This window comes from Panthera pardus, unplaced genomic scaffold (genome assembly GCF_024362965.1).
Source record: "Panthera pardus isolate Hobbes unplaced genomic scaffold, ASM2436296v1 HiC_scaffold_13, whole genome shotgun sequence".
NCBI classification, from domain to species: domain Eukaryota; kingdom Metazoa; phylum Chordata; class Mammalia; order Carnivora; family Felidae; genus Panthera; species Panthera pardus.
The window spans coordinates 26,223,293-26,231,265 of record NW_026526688.1 but is presented as its reverse complement, the minus strand read 5'-3'; the positions used below and the strand labels follow the sequence as shown (position 1 = coordinate 26,231,265).

Below are 7,973 nucleotides of genomic sequence, written 5' to 3'. Positions count from 1 at the left end.
CCACGGAGGGGAAACCATTAATCCCAGACACCAAAGCCAGCACTCGTGGGGGTCTTCAGGAACTCCCGAGGTGTACAAATCAGTTGCAGCTGGAGGTACAGAACCGTGTCCTTGCAGTACATGAGATGAGTGGCTTTCTGTGTCCTGAAGTTATCTGGACAAAATCACTTTCTTAGGCATTCATTCGAATTTTTAAAAATTTTTTTTTCATGCTTATTTATTTTTGAGAGAGAGAGAGCGTGAGCAGGGGAGGGTCAGACAGAGAGAGACACACAGAATCCGAAGCAGGCTCCAGGCTCCGAGCTGGCGGCACAAAGCCCGATGTGGGACTCGAACGCACAAACCATGAGATCATGACCTGGGTCGAAGTTGGACGCTTAACTGACTGAGCCACCCAGGTGTCCCTATGCATTCATTTGCATTTTAAACAGAAAGACATCATCAGTGAAGACAAGCATGAGAAGGCCCCTTTCAGATATTTATGCTGGAGTGATTGTTTCTCACGTGTTTCAGGGTTTTGGTTTTGGTTTTGGTCATAGAAGTGTTTCTTCAAATGAAAGCATAGGGGCGATTCCAGTGTGTAAAATGGGTGAGTTGGAAATGGGGGATAGGGACAGCCCAGGACCCTAATTTCCAACTCCTAGATCTAGGGGCTCCTAGCCAGCAGTGTTCCTCAAGCTTTATTTAGTGTGTGAGAGAATCATCTGGCAGTGGATAAAACATGGGCTGGTCAGAACATCTGGGTACGTCTGAGAGTCTAAATCTCAACAAGCACCCCAGGGGATGGAGAGGCTGTTCCCCGCCACGCCTCACAGTCATGTGGCCACAGTCATATAGCCATGCTCACCAGAGCCCAGGGTGAAAACTACCCTGCAAGGGGATCCAAAGTGAGCCTCACTCTTTGATTTACTCATCAAGTGATAACAAGCACAAGATTCTTGATCACTTTGGTTGATTTTCCCACGATTTCCTAAGCCCCACAAACCTGAAGCGGCATCTAGATTTTATCAAGCTGGTAGAAAGAATTCCAAGAATTTGTTGATTTTAAAGCAGCAACAGTGATAGATGCAGAGGCTAAAATTCCATCTCATGGCCTTTCCCAAATTATCTCAATAGAAGGCAGGAGAGCAACTTCTAGATCGTGCAGAACTGGTAAGGACAGCAGCTGAAGCCCCCAAAATAGCTGAATCTTGTTCCGAGCCAACCAAGGAATTCCTCCCCAACATTTGACTTCAATGGATTGTCTTGAATGCACAGCTGTCTGGGCGATGTGACACTGCCACTCGGTGCTGAAACAAAGGGTCTTAGACTCTAGAAACTGTGGTCATTGGAGACCCTGCACTAGACCGGCTACTTTCTTGTCTAAGACATTGGACACTGGCAAAATCTGTATATCCAGGAAAGGGGAGTTGTACAGGGCAGGAAACACGTTTCTGTTTCCCTTTTGGAGGTGGTAATGCATCACACTTGGTGCCCACGCTGCCTCTCAGATTAGACAGTAGAGAAATTACAGGGCAGGAGCCAGCATATGTGTCTTTATCTAGATTCTCTCACAGCATTTTCTTTACAGTGCTTGATAATACCAGGTGATTCTGTCTGGGCAGGAAAAAGCCTGGGGGTGCTAGCTAAGATGTGTGAGATCCATTTTCCTTCAGAAGAAATCAAGAGCTCACTTAGATATGTCGACAGAAGTTGCAGGATCTCAGTTTTACAAACATAACACCTGGGACTAGGTTCGGCCCAAAACACCAACAAAAAACAACTAAACTGTGGGAAATTACCATCGGTATTTCTCTAGGACCTGAAATTTCCTGAGAACCTGAAAACCCATTTAACAAGATACTGTATAATTTGCTCTTTTTTCATAAGGATTGTTTATTCTGCAAAGTGCTTCAATTATTGGAGGAAACATCTAGATAAGAAAGATGATTATCAGGGTGCCTGAGTGGCTCAGTTAGTTAAGCGTCTGACTCTCGGTTTTGGCTCAGGTCGTGATCTCACAGTTCGTGAGTTCGAGCCCCGTGTTGGGCTCTGTGCTGAAAGTTGTGGAGCTTGCTGGGGATTCTCTCTCCCTCCCTTTCTGTCCCTCCCTGGCTTGTTCTCTCTCTCTCAAGAAATAAATAAATAAACATAACAAGAATTTTTTTAAAGGCAAGGTGGGGTGCCTACGTGGCTCAGTCAGTTAAGCATCCATCTTGGACTCAGGTCATGATCTCGCAGTTCGTGAGTTTGAGCCCCAAGTCATGCTGTGCACTGGCAGCTCAGAGCCTGGAGCCTACTTCGGATTCTGTGTCTCCCTCTCTCTCTGCTCCTCCTCAGCTCGCACTCTGTCTCTCTCTCCCTTTCTCTCGTTCTCAAAAATAAACAAGCATGAAAAGAAAAGATGATTATCAAGTAGTAATCTAATTTTTAAGTGACAATACTAGAACTGTAATATTACAATGAGCATTAACCTTCAGAATAGTTACTCTAGAAGACCATACCTATATTTTAATGAAGCTGCCATTTCTCAAAATATTTCTGGACTCCTATTTTGTGAATTGCCCTTAAATCAGGTTAGGAGCCACACAAGAAAAAAACAGTCTTATTACAAGAATATTTCTTAACCTTTTAAAAGTACACATTTTTTGAAATGTGTAAAAAAAAAAGATCACCAGCTATTCTCTATCCTACAGCCCATATCACTGATCATATCACCCAAGAAAGTTTAAATTTAAAGTTTATTTTTTGTTGCTTATTTGGTGAAATCAAGATTTTCTTTTCCTGTTTCCCATCTGTGAATGCATTTTCAAAATACATCACCAACACGCCATCCCCAGAATTTTTATTTCCCACTGAGAATCACTGCATTATATTTTAGTAAAAACTTATTTCTAACCAAAAAAGCAGCTTAATACTCAGTTTGATTATTCCTTTTACTCAACAGCCTGCCTCTGAATGAGGCCTTTTTCAAAACTCAAATCCATTTTGAAAAGGGAGAGTTTGCCACCCTAAAATAAGAGATGTCACAGACTTTGAGGGCAATTTCAGATGGATTTGTAGAGACTTTTCATGTTGATACTCAGACAAAGACAATACCTGTTTGTGTGCTCAAAACCTAATAGGTTAAGAAGTTAATCTTAACAGTCATTATATACTGATTACAGTTTTTGTAAAGAATTTTTAAAATTTTACTTATTTATTTTGAGAGAGAGAGAGAGTGCAAGTGGGGGAAGGGGCAGAGAGAGAGAGAGAGGTAGACACAAAGAGTCCCAAGCAGGCTCAGAACCGTGAGATCATGACCTGAACTGAAGTCAGACACTTAACCAACTGAGCCACCTGGGTGCCCCTACTAATTACAGTTTTTAAACATAGGGATTGTTTTATAATACAAGTCATTATAGATTAGAAGCTATGATGTACAGCCAGTCTGATCACCAGTTAAACATACAGTGTATTGATTGCAGACCTCAAAAACCAGGCACTGAAACATTCATATAGGTATAACATAAATCCATAACCACGAACTAAATATTACTATAGAAAGAAATGGTTTGTGTGTGTGTGTTTTGAGAGGTAGAGGAAGAGGAAAAAGATATATTCAAACTTACTTCAAAGACACTTTGGAAGCTGACCACTTCCAAATAAACAATGAGAAGAATTTGATCAAAGAGAGAAGTTTGCAAACTACCTTTGCCATTAATGCAGCTTGGATATTTGCTTTTATTTACTAAAAATCTGTGTCCTGTCAGAGTCATGTTTAAAATATTTGCGGTTTGAACAGGCATGGGTAATGATGGGATATAACTTTTTAGTGAAAGGAAAATCATAGATGTGATATTGGCTTAAGGAAGAAAAAAACTACCACATCCGTCTCAGCCTAAGGAAACCGGATGCTGGTGGTGGTTGTGGGAGCGGCATTTTTGTTAGTGGGAGTGATCCCCCAACTATTTCTCAAACCTTTCTCCCAACCTGTTCCTCTGAAGCACACAATGTGATTTCCTGAAGCTTCCTATCATTTCATAAGCAAAAACACGGTTAATAAGTTACTTATGTTTTGAAAGAAGAGAAGAAAATAAGCCAAAGTGAGAGACCATGTATCTTATGAGAAATAATACTGTTAGTCCATAGGGAACCTGGGACCCGGTCTTCATTTCCAGATATAGTGCTCCAGCCATATAAATGCAATGTGACATTCAGTGGTGTATCTAGGCTCATTTTTCCTCTGGTAAAGGTTACAAAACTGTTCATTTTGAGGTGGTACTGTGGGTTTCTCGTGAAACACATTTTTTGTCAGTACTGGAATTAATATGAATGTTCCAGAAATTAAACAGGTAACACAGAAGACAACACTGTATTTGGTTCAGATCCCAGCTCTCCCACTCTCATGTTGTAGAAGTTGAACAAGTTAGCCTCTCTGAGCCTCTATAAACCATTTTTACTCAACACTTATGGCCCCAAATGTGGGGTTTCCACATTAAGCAGTTCTCCAACTTTCCAGACACCAAGTGGGTGTCCTACAATTTAACTCAATTATGACACTAGCTACCCAGAGATTAAGGGTTCAGTCCCACAGACCTGTCCCCTACTTTAGATGGAAGTACAAGTTGTGGCAGCCTCCCATACTTCTAACCGATTGACTAGCTACAAAATTGAAGATTTCCATACCCCTCTTCTTGGGTTCTGTAATTTGCTAGAATGGCTCATGGAACTCAGGAAGGCACATTACTTACCATTACTGGCTTATAAAGAATACAATTCAGGAATAGGCACGTTGAAGAGATGCACAAGCCAAGGTATATGGGAAGGGGCCTGGAGCTTCCATGCCCTTTCCAGGTGCACCACCCTCCCAGCACCTTGATGTGCTCACCAACCAGGAGGCTCTCTGACCACCCTCTCCCCCAACATAGTTTCAGGATCTTTATGGAAGTTTCATTAAATAGGCATGATTGATTAAAGCATGGCCCCTGGTGATTACCTCAATCTCCAGCTTCTCCCCTACTCCCCTCCCCTGAAATCAGAGAGTGGGGGTGAAAGTTCTAACCCTGTGATCATGTCTTGGTCTTTCTGGTGACCAGCCCCCATCCTGGAACTATCTAGGGGTCCCCAACCACATCATCTCGTTAGCATACAAAACACATTCTTATCACTCCAGGATCCCAACAGCTTAAAACTCTTATGTCGGGAGTCAGGGACTAAGACCAATACTGTAACAAAAGATGCCTTTATCACCCCTGTCGCTCAGGAAATTACAAGTGTTTTAGGGCACAGTGCCAGGAACTGAGGACAAATACCAAATATGTATGTCTTATTATATCACAGGCTCTGTTTTTCTGCCTGGGAATAGGATTATGATTAATACACCACATAGTAGATAAGAGGATTCAATCTGGCACTTGTTAGCAAGCACCTGCGACTGACAGAGTTCTCCTTTGGTGGCAATTACCTTATTTTTCCCTGTTCAACAAAGACACAGTAGCCACTCCCTTTGTGCCAATCTCTGAGCTGGCCACTCGGAGTGATACCAAAAAGGGAGCAGACAGGTTGCAGTCTGACAAACACCGCAACAGAGCTGTGTGGGCCCCTTAAGGGGATAATTCTTCACCACAGTAGAAACTTAGTTTGTAGAGTGGCTGGGCATTTATTGTTTAAGTGTGTCAAGTAGCAGAGTGTCTCGAATGTCAATGATTAGCTTACTTCCACTCAGAATTTAGAGACCCACTTCATGTATTTGTTTAGAGATCAAGGCCTGTGATACCAAGAATGGAAATTGAACACAGTTCTCCTGTGCTAACCCTTTGAGGCTAGTTGGAGCTAACGTCTGCCTAGTCTTTTAAAATGAGCTGTTTTATATACCTCAGCTAACAAATAAAATAAGAAAGAAACTTCTACCAGAACACTGGCAGAAAAGCATTATTCAAATGAAGTCAAATATTTTTAAAGCGCTTTATGAACGGTACGGTACTCTACAAATGTTTGGCAAGCTTCCACCTACACATTTTATTACCTTTGTTATTTTAGCGTGAGTTATAATCGAAGGTTTTAAGATTGTAAGAACATAAGTCCTCCACCTGCACTGAGGATGTTTGAGAGGGAACAGTGAATGTGTGTGCACGTGAACACACATACACTAAGGGTTGAGAAGAGAAAGGGGTCGTGAGGCTTCCACAGACTGTTGTTATCTTAAAATATTTAAAATATTGTTCTATTTTGAAATGCTAGGGTTTTTTTTTTTTTTCCAATTAAGTATGGAAGCTGCTTCCGATGAGCAATAGCATACCTTTCATGGTAGAAATTTTATAGAAAAGTGTTAGGAAGCTGATGAAAACTAAGTGTAGCCTCTGTGTTCCTGGCATTCCAAACTATGACCTTGAACTGAAACAAGTTACTGTCTTCATGCACGGGCCCCTCCCCCAGGTTTAGTTACTGGAATATGGTCCCCTCCTCCCCAGCACCCACATACATCCTCATCCCATGCCTCCCAGCCAGTGTGAGGTGTCTCAAGGTGCAAAACGTATGTTCTCAGGGACAAGTCTGGTTTTGCTCATTTCTTATTTCTTGGCCTGTGGCCTTTACTGCTGCTGCCCTGGGTCTGGCACTGGTCTCAAGGCAGCCAGTTAGCCTGCTGCCTGTCTGTCTGTCCCCAGAGCCATGGAGGGAGCCACTGTGATCCAGAAGGCCAAGTTGGCAGAGCAGGCCAGGGCCATGACAACATGGCAGCCTTCATGAAGAGTGCCATGGAAAAGGGGAGGAGCTATCCTGTGAAGACTGAAACCGGCTCTCAGTGGCCTGCAAGGACGTGGTGGGTGATCAGAGTGCTGCCCAGAGGGATCTGCTCAGTGCTGAGCAGAAAAGCGATGAAGCGGGCTAACGAGAAGGGCCGGGAGGTGCAAGTGTCCTGGGAGAAGGTGGAGACCGAGCTCCAGGAGGTGTGTGACATCGTGGAGGACCTGCTGGACACCACCTCATCAAGGACACTGGTGACGCTGAAAGCAGGCTCTTCCACCCAAAAATGAAGGCTGACTGCCCCACTATCTGGCAGAGGTGGCCACCAGTGACAACTAAAAACATCTCTGCTCTGTGGGCCTCCCGGGAGGCCATAGACATCAGCAAGGAGATACTGCACACCAACCCTATCCACCCGAGCCTGGCCCTGAACTGTTCTGTCTTCCTCTATGAGATCTTCAACAGCCCAGAGGAGACGGTCTCACTGGCCAAGAGCACCTTGGATGAGGCCGTGGTTGACCTACACATCCTCACCAAGGACTCCTACAAAGACAGCACCTTCATCATGCAGTGGCTGCAAGACAAGCTGACGCTGGGGGCGGCCGACGACATCAGGGAAGTGGGGGTGAGGCTCTTGAGGAGCCCCACGTTGAGCTGCCCCTGCTCCCTCCCACAGACGGGACCCGGATGGGGTGGGAGACCCCCACCTGTGAACCACTTCACTGCTCACCTCTTTGACTCTCTCCTGCCCCTATTGCTTCCGGATCTTAGGAATTGAGGAGTGTCCCACCCCTGTGGCTGAGAACTGGACTATGTGTGTGGGAGAGGCTGGAGATGAGTGTGTGTGTGTGTGTGTCCAAGAATGAGAATGTGAGGGAAAGCATGCCTGTTGCATGTGACCATGTTTCCCCCCAATAAAGTTCCCCTGTGACAAAAAAAAAAAAAAAAAAAAAAAATACAGCTCTTCTAGGCCAACCATCTCTGTCTGTAGGCTACAGGAAGATGGTTCTCCTTAATTCCCTCTAGTACATCTATACATGGTATCTAGTTCACTGGAGGTCAGGCTTTTAGTAAGGCTTAACAGAGGACTTGGTCACAAGCTAAGTGGAACTCACAACAGCTTGTAGAATTTTACACTATTGGCATTTTAGGCTCAGACCCCACCTCCACACCCTGGCTTGGGTGCCATACACCTCCCCATACCTCAGAGCCCAGGCCCAGCTCAGTTCCCAGAAAAAAAGAACAACCTCACCTTGCCAGTCCCAAAC

General features: G+C 44.2%; 1 pseudogene; it reads left to right on the top strand.

Annotated features, from left to right (window-relative positions):
* Positions 1 to 6,630: 6,630 nt before the first annotated feature.
* Positions 6,631 to 7,452, top strand: LOC109277232 (14-3-3 protein sigma-like; annotated as a pseudogene).
* Positions 7,453 to 7,973: the final 521 nt, after the last annotated feature.